Source organism: Scyliorhinus torazame, chromosome 21, assembly GCF_047496885.1.
Source record: "Scyliorhinus torazame isolate Kashiwa2021f chromosome 21, sScyTor2.1, whole genome shotgun sequence".
Taxonomy (NCBI): domain Eukaryota; kingdom Metazoa; phylum Chordata; class Chondrichthyes; order Carcharhiniformes; family Scyliorhinidae; genus Scyliorhinus; species Scyliorhinus torazame.
In genome coordinates, this window is record NC_092727.1 from 58,482,133 (window position 1) to 58,496,618 (window position 14,486).

At 45.5% G+C, this 14,486-nt stretch overlaps 1 protein-coding gene across 7 annotated transcripts in view; it reads right to left on the minus strand.

The window, feature by feature from the left end:
- LOC140398303 (rho GTPase-activating protein 32-like) overlaps positions 1–14,486 on the minus strand; it is a 792,529-nt gene that overhangs the window by 467,452 nt on the left and 310,591 nt on the right. The gene's annotated exons all lie outside the window — the stretch shown is intronic.

The following is a 14,486-nucleotide window of genomic DNA, read 5'->3' on the forward strand; positions in this document are numbered from 1 at the left end:
CAGCACCCAGGCAAGATGTTCGAAATTCCGGTTCCTCAGCAGCTCAGGTACCACATCAGTCTCAGTGCTAACTGGCGTGCATTTAGGCAGAGATTTGAGATCTACCTGGTAGCGTCCGACCTAGATGGCGTGGCGGCTGCAGAGAAAATAAAGTTTCTGCTCACCATTGCGGGTGCGGGTGCAGCAGAAATCTTCAAGATGTTCAAATACCCAAAAGGGCAAGACAAGAGAGACTTCCAGACAAGTTTGAAGAATACTGCAAGGAAAACACAAAAGAGATCGGTAAAATATGCGCCAATACTCACCAAGCGGCGAGGGTAGGCCTGTAAATGCAGAAAACGGCAGTTTTGATCGCCAGCCATCTTGAGAAAGGAGCTGCACACGCTCAGTTCCCCAGAAGACGAGAACCGACAAAAACAGTGTTTTGCGCATGAGCGAGAAGCCGCGCATGGACAGTTGCGCAAAGTGCGCACCAAAAAGGAAGGTTCATTTGCGCATGCGCAGTTGCGCAAAGAGCGCACAGTAAAGGAAATGCAATCTGCGCATGCGCAATCCATTCCTACGCTCTACGTCACAAGCGTCATGATGTCAGAGGCACCGGACCACGCCCACTTAAAGGGGAAATGTCCCAAAATAGTGGGGGAAAAATTTAAAGCTGCAAAACACAATTCTTTCACCAGGAACGACAGCACAATGCCTGAATTTCAACCAGTAGCTGAAAGTAACCTCCGCAGAACCCTGCAACAAGCAGTTAGCACCGCCCAAAGGAATGATTTGGTCCTTGAAGACTAGGACTCAGATGTTGATTTCTTCTTTGGACATCGCAAGCACAATGACAGCTCCGACACAGAAAGTGATGATATGGTCCTTGAAGACTACAACTCAGACGATGATTTCATAATTGGACGTGGCAATCTCAGTACCAAATCCGAACTGCAACGAGATCTGTTGTACAGTGAAGAATTCGACACAAACATGGACGAGTTCTTCGGATTTGAGGATCATCAGCCCAACACAGACGACATCCTAACCCAGAAGTACAGGATTCTTCTGCGGCCTGATTCCAAGAGACAGAGAGCGGTACAAGCCCACAGAGAGTGGCCTGAAGCCAAGAGACAGAGAGAGGTCCAAGCCCACAGAGAGCAGCCTGACGCCATACCAGTGCTCCATGCACCACGAAGAGTCCCCGACTCCGCACAAGAAGCGATGACAGACTCCACAGCAAGCCCACTACACGTGTCCACAGAGAACACAAAAGACTCCACAGCGAGACCACTGCACGACTCCACACAGGGAACAATGCCAGACTCCACACAGAGAGAGCGGTACAAGCCTCCATGGCGAGATCGTTGACAGGCTCCATGATGGAAGCAACGCAAGACTCCAGAGCGCAGTCCTTGCATGAACAAGACCATGAAGGTCTAGCAACCTTATCTGAGCAACTAGCAGCAGATGATGCAAGTCTGCCACGCTCAAGTGCACAGCAAGACGACTATGACAGTCTACCACGCTCACGTGAACAACAAAAACACTATGATAGTCTACCCAGATTATTTGAGCCACCAGAAGACTCTGACAGTCTACCCAGCTCATCTAACCGACAAGAAGACACTGAAGGTATTCCCACTGTATGTGTGACAAGTGACAACGGCTTCACAATTCCCAAACAAGATGTGCAACATGACAGCGAGACTGACTGTTCTCCGCTAGTATGTACAGAGGCACTCGACAGTCAAAGTGAGATTACTAGTGACTCCAGTGACACCACGTTAATTCAAACCTCATCCACTCGAGCCTCTCCACAAGAAAATGCATTCCTGAACGTTTTGACTCCAGATGGGGAGCATCAAGACACCTCAGATGATTCAAGTGACACCTCAGATGATTCAAGTGAACCTGAAATGACTCCGGACGGGGAGTGTCAAGAAACCAAATCTGATTCAGGTGAACCAGAAAGGACTCCAGATGGGGAGCATCGACAAGCCAAAGACGATTCAAGTGAACCGGACATGACTCCAGATGGGGTGCGCCGAGGAATCAGAGACGGCACGCTCAAGGAAACAGCAGATGCCACAAAGGACACTGACACAAGTAACTTAGTGAAGGACTCGACTTCTCCACATGGTGTGGTCATTGAATGCAACAAACTCAACAACCAAACCTATGAAAACAACAAACATGACAAGAACAAGAAGCATACCAAAGGCACCAACGTCAACAACAAACACGACAAAACTAACACTGGAACAACGACTGGTACGACAAGGTACAACTCTGCAAACGCAGGACAATGTAACAGCACAGCTCCTAACACTGGCAAGAGTACAGCCATACCATGGCATGACAGCAAATCTCACCGATTCAAGTTTGCTCCACTACAAACAAGCAGACCAGCTTTCAAGGCAGATGACATACTGCATCAATATCGCAATCACAAGAAACAGTCCAGGCCGGACGACAGATTACATACTGCATCGTTACCACAAACATAGAAAAAAAAAAGAGTCCAAATCAGACAACAAAGTGATTTGACCACTTCTTGGTTCCTTAAGCACAGGGACACTGACGGCGTTCACAAGGGAATGACAACATCAACATCGGCACTTCATTAACAAAAACAAGAAAGCCACTCGACCATATTAATTCATGAACTTTGGACTCATACCTATTATTTGGTATTGTATAATCATCACTGTCATCCTGATTTGTACATGTCATAACTTATCTACCTATTTTGTTCAATTTTCTCTAACACTGTACAGAAAATATGTAACACGAAAAAAGGGGGGATGTGGTGATATGCATCACTGTAAATACACAAGGGGTTAATGTAGATACACTAGGACTGAGTAAACACTAGAAGGAGCACCAGAGACCTCATGACATGCATATATACAGCCAATGAACATATAGAATAGGACATGACCAATGGGCAGTCAAGACACACCCAGAGGTGACACTACCACAAGGGGGCAACCCATATAAAAGGACAGGGAACACATGCTCTTTCTCTTTCCACAAGCTCCACAGGGGCAGATCGGAAGCATCACACCCACCACATGGATTAGGGCAGACTAGCTAGTTAGATTGAGTTACTATAGCAAGATCAGCAGGAGAGTCGAACTCAAGTAGGAGAATTGTTAACTGTTCAATAAATGTGTTAAACCTATCTCCAAGTCTGAACCTTCCTTTGTCAGAGTATACATCAAGGAAGCAGCTTATGCTACATGAAGAAGCATAACACAACAGGAATATTAGATTATTGCTGAAAAAGAAACATGATATCAACGCTTTGAGTCTTGCATTTGTCAAGGCAGCTTGCAAGAAGTTACCAACAGTAAAGGGAGAACAATTTATACTGAAAGAGAAGACACTGCTGATTGGTTGGCATCGGACTCTGATTGGTGGAGGCGTTGCCATGGAGAATACAAGATGGAGCAATTAACTGCCCAGCTTTGTTTAAAGTCAAACTGGCCAGGGCAGCTCTGATTGGTCAAAGTATTGTCCGACTGACAATCTTTAACTGGTTTTCACAATCAGATTGCTTAGCAGGTGCTGACCATCTAATATTGGGTGTTATGTTTTGAACTTGCAAGTACCTGCTGGCTGGGTACCGTCAGTAATTTATCTGTTGGAAACAATTGTTTGTTACGATCAACTGATCATTTGGATGCATGGCCTATATACCTAGCATCACACCTGCACTGACAGAAAGCTGCCATCAAGACAAGAATGAATAATGTGGTGTATGATTTTCAGTGCCGGTGTGATGCGAGATATATGGGTGCTACCTCCCAACGACAGGCGCATCATATCAAACTGCACATCCCTTTGGCATAACAGGCAAAGCACTGACTGTACCCAATCAGTGCGTGCAAAGGTCAAAACATAGCATCAAATATCAGATGTGATTCTGTGATTGGACAACACCTGCTTCACAATCCAAATTTTGCTAGGAATTACGCTGAACACCAATTTTAGACATGCTGTAAGCTATACATATTCCAGCAGGGGCCTTGTCCTCCGAAAACAGAAGAAAGGAACATGCCTACACATTGCACCATTTTCAGTGACACAAAAGCTTGGGGTACAGCCAATCCCTGGCTCATTCTCCACGGCAATGCCTTTGACCAGAGTCGGTCTGACCAGTCTGAATTTTCCATGTATTAGGAATTTTGGAAATTAACGAGGGTTGTGAACTTGAGATGTAAACAAAATAACAGACAAATAGCAAGACTTTAAATAACAAGATTAGAAGACGTCTAGAGGAATAAAGAGATGTGATTTGCCCTGTACCAAGACTAGCAGGTATCTCACTGTTCGTGTGGAGTTTGCACATTCTCCCCGTGTTTGCGTGGGTTTCGCCCCCACAACCCAAAGATGTGCAGGGTAGGTGGATTGGCTGCGCTAAATTGCCCCCTTAATTGGAAAAAATGAATTGGGCACTCCAAATTTTTTTTTTTAATTAGCAGGTATCTAGGGACATTCATTCAGATGTGAGTGGCCAAAGGGCAGCACAGTGGTGCAGTGGATAGCACAGCTGCCTCATGGCGCTGAGGAGCCGGGTTCGATCCCAGCCCTGAGTTACTGTCTAGGTGGAGTTTGCACATTCTCCCAGTGTCTGCGCGGGTCTTGCCCCCACAACCCAAAGATGTGCAGGGTAGGTGGATTGACCACAATAGCCCCTTAATTGGAAAAAAGAATTGGGTACTCTAAATTTAATTTTGTTAAAAGGTGGTGTGAGTGGCCGTATCAGAAACATTGAGGCAAGTAGAGCAATACACAAGATAACTTCCAAAGGCAACCAATTTGAGAAACGTAGACAGCCGACTCCACAGGGTAGGAGTAACAGAGAGACTGAACAGTGTAACCGGGAGCACCCACATTTGGGAAACAGGCTAGAGAAGCCAGTTCCATCTATGATCCGAGCCACGGTGGCCTTCTCCATCTAACATTTAGAGCCATGACAGATTGCAGATATTCTCTTCTAAAAACATGATGTGGAGATGCCGGCGTTAGACTGGGGTGAGCACAATAAGAAGTCTTACAACACCAGGTTAAAGTCCAACAGGTTTGTTTCGATGTCACTAGCTTTCGGAGCACTGCTCCTGCTCCTCACCTGAGGAAGGAGCAGCGCTCCGAAAGCTAGTGACATTGAAACAAACCTGTTGGACTTTAACCTGGTATTGTAAGACTTCTAAAAACAGTCAGTTTTGTGCCTTCTCTAGGTGGAATAGTAAGTTGCAATGAGGAAATAAGAAACTTACAAATGGCAATCGATAGGTTAGGAAAGTGGGCCAAAATATGGCAGATGGAGTTTAGCGTGGAAGTATGAGGTCATGCATTTTGGTCAGAAAAATGGTAACTTATCTAAATGGGGAGACACTTTGAGGTGCTCCGTTGCTGAGAGATCTGGGGTTCTCGTTCATGAGTCACAGAAAGCTAGAATGCAGGCACAGCAGATAATAAAGAAAGCAAATGGAACGTTGCCGTTTATAGCTAAAGGAATAGATTATAATGCTAAGGAAGTGCTGTTGCAACTATACGAGACGCGAGATCGCACCTGGAGTGTTGTGCGCAGTTTTGGTCCCCTTATTTGAGGAAAGATATAGCGGCATTGGAGGCAGTTCAGAGGAGGTTTGGTATACGCCAGTTTCTACACTTTCTAGAATGTAGAAGAATGAGGGGAGATCAAATGGAGGTATACAGGATGACAAAAGGTTTGGATGAAGTAGATATGAAGCAGATGCTTTCTCTTGTGGGACATTTTAAAATGAGGGGTCATAATCTTGGGGTAAGAGGTAGCAAATTTAAAAAAGAATTAAGGAGAAACTACTTCTCCCAAAGGGTTGTGAATCTGTGGAATTTGCTACCCCAGAGTGTGGTGAATGCTGGGGCAATGAGTAAATTTAAAGTAGAGTTACACAGATTTGTAATGGTTTGAAGGGTTAGAGAGAATGGGCAGAATGGTGGAGTTAAGGCCAGTTTGAGATCAGCCATGATCGAATGGTGGAGCAGACTCAATAGGGCAAATGGCCTAATTCTGCTCCTATATCTTATGAACTCTGAACTAGTTAGAGACAATTTCCCAGACTTTCACCGGAGTGGTATTGTGTGGTAACTATTAATTGGATATGACCTATATAGGGTTACTAAAATTGGTTGTTGCTGGGAAAAGGGCGAGTTCAGGGATCGTGGGTATATTTTGGGAGCAAGAAGTAACTTCTGATAAAACGGTTTGTTTTGTTATTAATAGACTTGATACTATATATTAGTCATTTGTTGTGTGGTTTTTTTTCTACTTTAATAAATACTCTTGATTAATTGTTTACACACCGACTGGACTATTTCCTGACTGGGTTGCACATTGTTCCTCACACCGGGAAGAACCAGTGTTTCAAGTTATCCTTCGGGGTTTTGAGACACACGCGCAGGTGTCAGCAGGGTTCTTAACACGTGGCACATTTGCATCCTCCAAGGCAATGCCTTCAGCAGCCAGCTTTCTCTTTTCATGCGGAATAAATTATTGTTCCCCCGTTACGTTTGGTAATTCCTTGCAAGTTGTCCTGATGGGTGCAACAACTCCTTTTCAGCAGTACTCAAGTCCTGCATTACCAAACAACTATTTGCAATATTAGATGTTAGAGACAGAGTCAACAGAATAGTTCTTGAATGAACCAATATGAGAACGTTTTGGACAGGAAAGGGCTTTTGGTCCATCCAAACCATTCCATACACAACTACCTCTATCTGTGTACCCCAAACAAGACCATGCTAATAATCAATAATAATCTTTATTAGTGTCACAAATAAGCTCACATTAACATTGCAATGAAGTTGATATGAAAATCCCCTAGTCGCCACACTACAGCACCTGTTCGGGTACAGAGGGAAAATTCAGAATGTCCAATTCACCTAAATAAGCTCGTGTTTTGGGACTTGTGACTGGAAACCGGAGCGCCTGGAGGAAACCCACGCAAACACGGGGAGAACATGCAGAATCTGCACAGACAGAAACAACAAAGAACGATACAGCACAGGAACAAGCCCTTCGGCCCTCCAAGCCTGTACCGGTCATGACACCATGCTCGGCCAAAACCCTCAGCAATTCCTTGTGTCGTATTCCTCTATACTCATCCTATCCATGTATTTGTCGAGGTGCCTTTTGAACGCCATTAATGTATCTGCTTCCACAACTTCCCCTGGCAATGCGTTCCAGACACTCACCACCCTCTGTGTAAAAATCCTGCCTCGTACATCTCCTCTAAACTTTGTCCCATGGGCCTTAAACCTATGCCCCCTGGTGACTGGCCCGTTCACCCTGGGAAAGAGTGCCTGCCCATCCACTCAACCCATGGCCCTCACAATCTTGTAGAAATCTATCAGGTCTCCCCTCAACCTCTGCGGTTCCAATGAAAACAGGCCGAGTCTATTCAGCCTCTCCGCATAGCTAACACCCTCCAGACCAGGCAACATCCTGGTAAACCTCCTCTGCACCCTAACCAAAGCCTCCACATCCTTCTGGTAGTGTGGCGACCAGAATTGTGCACAGTATTCCAAGTGCAGCCTTACCAAGGATCCACACAACTGTAGCATGACTTGCCAGTTTTTATACTCAATGCCCTGTCCAATGAAGGCAAGCATTCCCTCTGCTTTCTTGTCTATTGTGTTGCCACTTTCAAAGATCTGTGGACATGCACGCCCAGATTGCTCTGACTTTCTATATTCCCTAAGAGGTTTGCCACTTATGATATATTTCCCCTCTATATTAGACCCACCAAAGTGCATTACCTCACATTTGTCTGGATTAAACTCCATTTGCCATTTCTTTGCCTAAGTCTCCAACCTTTGTCCTGCTGTATCCCCTGACAATCCTCAATGTCATCTGCCATTCCACCAAGTCCTTTTCTTTGGTGAACACTGATGCAAAGTATTCATTTTGTGCCTCCCCTATTTTCTCTGGTTCAATACAGAGATTCCCCCCACTGTCCTTAGGTGGTCCAATCCTATCACTGGTCTCTCTCTTGCTTTTTACATATGAATAAAAAGCTTTGGGATTCACCTTAATTCTACTTGCCAAGGACTTTTCATGGCTCCACCTAATTTCTCGCTTAAATTCCTTCCTACTTTCTTTATTCTCCATAAGACCATAAGACATAGGAGCAGAATTAGGCCACTTGGTCCATCAAGTCTGCTCCGCCATTCAATCATGGCTGATATTTTCTCATCCCCATTCTCCTGCCTTCTTCCCATAACTCCTGAACCCCTTATTAATCAAGAACCTATCTATCTCTGCCTTAAAGACACTCAGTGAATTAGCCTCCACAGCCTTCTGCGGCAAAGAGTTCCACAGATTCACCAGCCTCTGGCTGAAATTCCTCCTCATCCCTGTTTTAAAGGATTGTCCCTTCAGTCTGAGATGGTGTCCTCTAGTTCTAGTTTTTCCTACAAGTGGAAACATCCCCTCCACGTCCACTCTATCAGGCCTCGCAGTATCGTGTAAGTTTCAATAAGATCCCCTCTCATCCTTCTATACTCCAACGGGTACAGACCCAGAGTCCTCAAACGTTCCTCATACGACAAGTTCTTCATTCCAGGGATCATTCTTGTGAACCTCCTCTGGACCCTTTCCAGGGCCAGCACATCCTTCCTTTGATATGGGGCTCAAACTAAGGGTTTCCACTGTCCCCACCCTTCTTGACGTACAAGAGCCTCCTTTTTCGTTTTGACGAGGTTCACAATATTCCTCGTTATCCAAGGCTCCCTAAATTTCCCATATTTATACTTTGTTCTCTCAGGAACGTGACTTTCCTGAATCCTAATCAACTGTCACTTGAAAGACTCCCACATGTCCGCTGTTGATTTACCCTCCAACAGCTGCACCCAATCCAAATTTAATTCCTGTCTAATGTTATCGTAATTTGCCTCTCCCCAGTTTAGCATCTTAACGCGAGGGTTACCTTCATCCCTATCCAAAAGTACTCTAAAAAGTACAGAATTGTGGTCACTACTCCCAAAATGTTCCCCGACTGAAACCTCAACCACCTGTCCAGGCTCATTCCCCAATATCAGGCCCAGTACTGCCCCTTCCCTAGTTGGACTATCTACATATTTCATCAGGACGTTTTCCTGGATACAGCTTACAAACTCTGCCCCATTCAAGTCCTGGTACTAAGTGAGTCCCAGTCAATATAGGGGAAATTAAAATCCCCCACCACAACAACCCTGTTACTTTTGCACCTATCCAAAATCTCTACCCATCTGGTCTTCTATCTCTCGCTGGCAGTTGGCAGCTGTAATAAACGCCCAATATTGTGCTGGCCCCCTTCCTGTTCCTGAGCTCTATCCAGATTGCCTCATTATATGAGCCCACCAAGATGTCCTCACACAGTACTGCTATAATATTCTCCTTAACCAGTAATGCTACTCCCCCACACTTTTTACATCCCCCACTATCTCTCCTGAAGCATCTATATCCTCCAAATTTCAGCTGCCAATCCTGCCCTTTCTTTAACCACCCAAGCCGGGAATCAAACCCGGGTTCCTCGCGCTGAGAAGCAATGGTGCTAACCACTGAGCTACCGTGCCGCCCATATCGTGCTCCATCCTTCCTAACTCTCATTTTAATCAAACTTATTACAGGTATCTCTTAGCCCGTTTCCCTCTACTGTTGCTGATCGAAATCCTTAAGTTTAAACTTCTCCAGCTTCCACCCTAAACACATTAAAGAAGCCATCCCCTATGGACAAGCCCTCCGTATACACAGGATCTGCTCAGACGAGGAGGAGCGTAACAGACATCTACAGACGCTGAAACATGCCCTTGTACAAATGGCATATGGCGCTCGACTCACCGATCGACAGTTCCAACGTGTCACAGCAAAAAACCGCACTGACCTCCTCAGACGACAAACACGGGACACAACCGACAGAGTACCCTTCGTCATCCAGTACTTCCCCGGAGCGGAGACACTATGACATCATCTTCGCAGCCTTCAACACGTCATGACATCGATGAAGACGAACATCTTGCCAAGGTCATCCACACACCCCTGCTACTTGCTTTCAAACAACCGCGCAACCTCAAACCATTGTTTGCAGCAACCTACCCAGCCTTCAGATCAGCGCCCATGACACCACACAACCCTGCCATGGCAATCTCTGCAAGACGTGCTAGATCATCGACATGGGTACCACCATTACACATGAGAACACCACCCACCAGGTACATGGTACATACTCGTGCGACTCGGCCAACGTTGTCTACCTCATACGCTGCAAGAAAGGATGTCCCGAAGCATGGTACATTGGCGAGACCATGCAGACGCTGCAACAACGGATGAACGGACATCGCGCAACAATTGCCAGGCAGGAATGTTCCCTTCCAGTCGGGCAACACTTCAGCCTCTGAACTTAGAGTAAGCGTTCTCCAAGGCGGCCTTCAGGACACGCGACAACGCAGAATCGCCAAGCAGAAACTTATAGCCAAGTTCCGCACACTAGTACGGCCTCAACCGAGACCTTGGATTCATGTCGCATTACATTCACCCCCCCTCCATCTGACCTGGGCTTGCGAAATCCTACCAACTGTCCTGGCTTGAAACAATTCACACCTCTTTAACCTGTTATTATACCTCTCTCCAGTTGCTCCGTCTGGACCTGTAGACTTAATTATCTGCAAAGACTCGCATTTAAAGTATCGTCTTGCATCAATGACTCTGTCTATATATATGTTTCTGGAACCAACCTCTTCATTCACCTGAGGAAGGAGCAGTGCTCCAAAAGCTAGTGATTCGAAACAAACCTGTTGGACTTTAACCTGGTGTTGTCAGACTTCTTACTTAAGTTTGAAGGCATCAAGTGACCTAGAGTTAAAATCTTCTCCCCCGGTGGCTGTTTCATCTTGTGGATGTGTTCTTCAAGTTCTGTGCTCACTGCCTAAGTTAAATTAACTGCTTAGTTAAACATTTTGTTTGACCCTGAGTTGAGAATCTGACTGCACATCCTTTCCATTAAAATAATTACTAACTCACACTTAAAAAGGAACAGAACAAAGGCAAGGAAGGGCAGTGGTGGGAAGAGAGAAACAGGAGAACTCAATGTTCTATTGCTGGCTTCCCACCATTCCCCCTGCATAAACTCCATCTGAAACTCTGCTGCTCATTCCACCCACTTGCACAGGAACACTCCAGAGAACAAAGATCATTCTGCCTCCACTTCTAACCACCCACTCAAACCTTTATCAGCCTTTTCCACCTTCAACAGCAGTGCAAGGTGATCATGAACCTGTTTATCGATAAAGCCATTATTTAGCTGCCTCTCCTGTTTCCTGCATTCCTTTTACCCACCTAGTCAAACCCCCCCGAGGCGTCCTAGAAAAAAAAATACAGCGACACCTTATTTGCTAGAGTTGGAAGCATGAAAGAAAAATAAGAGAAACTGAAATGCAAGAATAACTGCTCAAGATGGCTGGCTTTTCAAGCTGAGTAAAATCACTGAAGTATGATATTGTTCAACTTTATAAAATGTTTTATACATCAGCAGACAAACTGGCTTTACTCATTACTTTGACACAAGCAATCCACACTTGCCCTGTGACATTACTACTTATTTGTTTAACTAAGTTCCTTATTTGCTTCCCCATAATCTCCAGCCAACCCCCTTCTCCATGCACATACACTTTAGTCTCTCAGGATTGGGATTGACTTGCTTCCACTCTGGTTCAATGGGTTTTGAGATGGCTGCTAAATCCACTGTGCAATCTGCAGATTCTGCCAAGTTCTGGTGCAGGTGATGCTTGAACGATCAGGTAGATGAGTTCCTTTGAAGTTTGTGCACTCTGTCCAATACAAGGACAGCACGATAGCACAGTGGTTAGCACTGTTGCTTCACAGCACCAGGCTCGATTCCTGGCTTGGATCACTATCTGTGTGGAGTCTGTACGTTCTCCCAGTGTCTGCGTGGGTTTCCTCCAGGTGCTCCAGTTTCCTCCCACGGTCCAAAGATGTTCTGGGTAGAGGGATTGGCCATGCTAAATTGCCCTTGGGTTAGGTGGAGTTACTTGGTTACGGGGATGGGGTGGAGGTGTGGGTTTAAATGGGTGCTGTTTCCAAGAGCCGGTACAGACTCGATGGGCCGAATGGCCTCCTTCTGCACTGTAAGTTCTATGATTCTATGACTACCTAGACTCCACCTCAGCGTGTTCTCAACAAAGTGCCTCGATGTGTTCAGTGCCTCCTCAAACAAAACTTTTACATTTTGGTCAGGAACAAGCCAGGGGTTCCCATTAATTGACTGGGTTGTTTGACCTCTTTTGGATGGTTTGAGGACACCCCTAAAACATCGTGTTGGCTCCTGGGAATCTTCTGCGGTAACTGAATTCCAAATAGAGCTGGTAGAGCTAGCTGGCATCAAGCATACAAACAACTTGTCCTGCCCAGCGAATTTGCTTTTGATTGATTAGCACCTCGATGCTGAAGCTTTGGAGAGACTTCTGCTGATGGAACGTCTTTCTTACCTCCGGAGCATCTTGCGAGGTACCACTAATGGTACTTTTCCATTGCTTTGAGTACCTGCTATAGGTTGTCCCAAGTCTCCAAAGCATGTAGGAGCTTGGGGGCAACTGCTACATGGTAAACCACACCTGACCGTAGTCTGGATTTGAGATTCTGGTCCTCAAATCTTTTCCTTAATCAGTAAATGGAGGAAGCTTGAGCAAGTCAAGGAACAGCACCAACCACTGTACATGGCCTTTTCGACTTCAAAACAGCCTTAGAATCTGTCAACTGTGAAGGCTTATGGAATATATTCCTCAAAGTTGACTGCCCTTGGAAATGTGTCGAACCCCTCTGTCTACACCATGGTGACATGCAAACCATGATCCTCATCATCAACAGAACCGCAACAGGCCCTATATCTCAATGAAGAGTGGGGTTGAACAAGGTTATCTCATCACACCAACTTGCTTTCGCATCTTCTTCACTGCAATACTGCACCTCAAATTCAGCAAATTACCCACAGACGTGGAGATAATCTCCAGAACTGACTGTTTAACATAAGTAATCCCCCAAAACATAAAATCCATAACTTCAAACCAAAACCAAAATCACTCCAACTTCAGCAATTGAGCTCCAGTATGCAGAAGATGCTTTTGTGTGTCCTCACTCAGAAACAGACCTTCAGGTCATTGACAAATTCTTCCCCGAAGCTTACAAGGAAATGGGACTTTCACTAAACACCAGGAAAACAGAGATCTTCTTCCAACCAGTTCCCAAAGCATAATATCTCCTCCATCAATTAAGATCCTGGAAATTGTGAACTATTTCCTATATTTTGGAACCTACTCTTGATGAAGACAGCCATAGACAATAAAATTTATTGTAACCTCCAATATAACTCAGTCTTCAATACCTCTGTCAACCCCACCAATGCATGCCAACACCATCATTCTTTGACAGCCTGCAGGAGCATGGGAAAATACCTTGTAGCCATCTGAGATGGCCACCTGCAAAGGACTATGGGAATTATGGTAAACCCAGGACTCAGACAGATACAGAGCTTCTGTGTATTTGAAACGCAGGTAGCTAGACCTGATCGAAACCCCTGCTCGTTTGCATTCTAATGGCCCATTTCCCTAGAACAATAGGACTGCATTCAAGAAACCGATACAGCCACAGGCTGATCGGCGCCACTCCCTTTACTCAGAGAGCCCAACTGCCAAGGTCAATGACTGCTAAGGACCCGCCCAGCCACCCGCCCCTTTATTGGCCAAAATCGAAGGCAGTGTCGAACTATTGGGTCCAAGATCAAGGACCGCCCCAAAGAGCGCGAACCCTAGAGGGATAAAAAGGGGACTCAGCCATGTGTTCTGCCTCTTTTGGACCCGGCCTGTGCCAGCCTCCTTTGAATCCGGCCTGTGACAGCCCAACTGCAGCATAACGACCAGACAGCCAAGTTCAAGACCAACAATCACTACCTGACGGATGAGCCCAGCAGAGACAGAGCCACTTCTTCAAACCAGCCACGTGAGATCAAGATAAAGGCCTTATCCACTTGCCGGTTGCCTGAAGTTAAGTATAGGTTATTGTAGTTGATAGGTGTAGTTTAACTTGTAGTATATTGTGCTTGCATGTCGAAGTAACTCTTGTGTGTAAATAAACCATCTTTGAACTTGAACTGACTAACTGGTTGTGTGCTCATTTGACCGATATACGGGAAAGCCTTGTGGTTCAGTGAGAGAAACAGAAACACCCATAGTATTGGCAACGCTGTTGGGACATAACATATCATAAAAAGAGCCTCAGTATCATATTGGCGACTCTAAAGAGCAACATTATTGGTGATGCACATGGGATAGTATTCCATTAAATTGGCAACAACCTGAAAGAACTTCTCCAAGTCATAAACCTTCCTGTCCTGGAAACATACCCTCGAACTGCCTCCCTAATAGCATCGTGGATGTATATATACTCCATGGACCATAGTGGT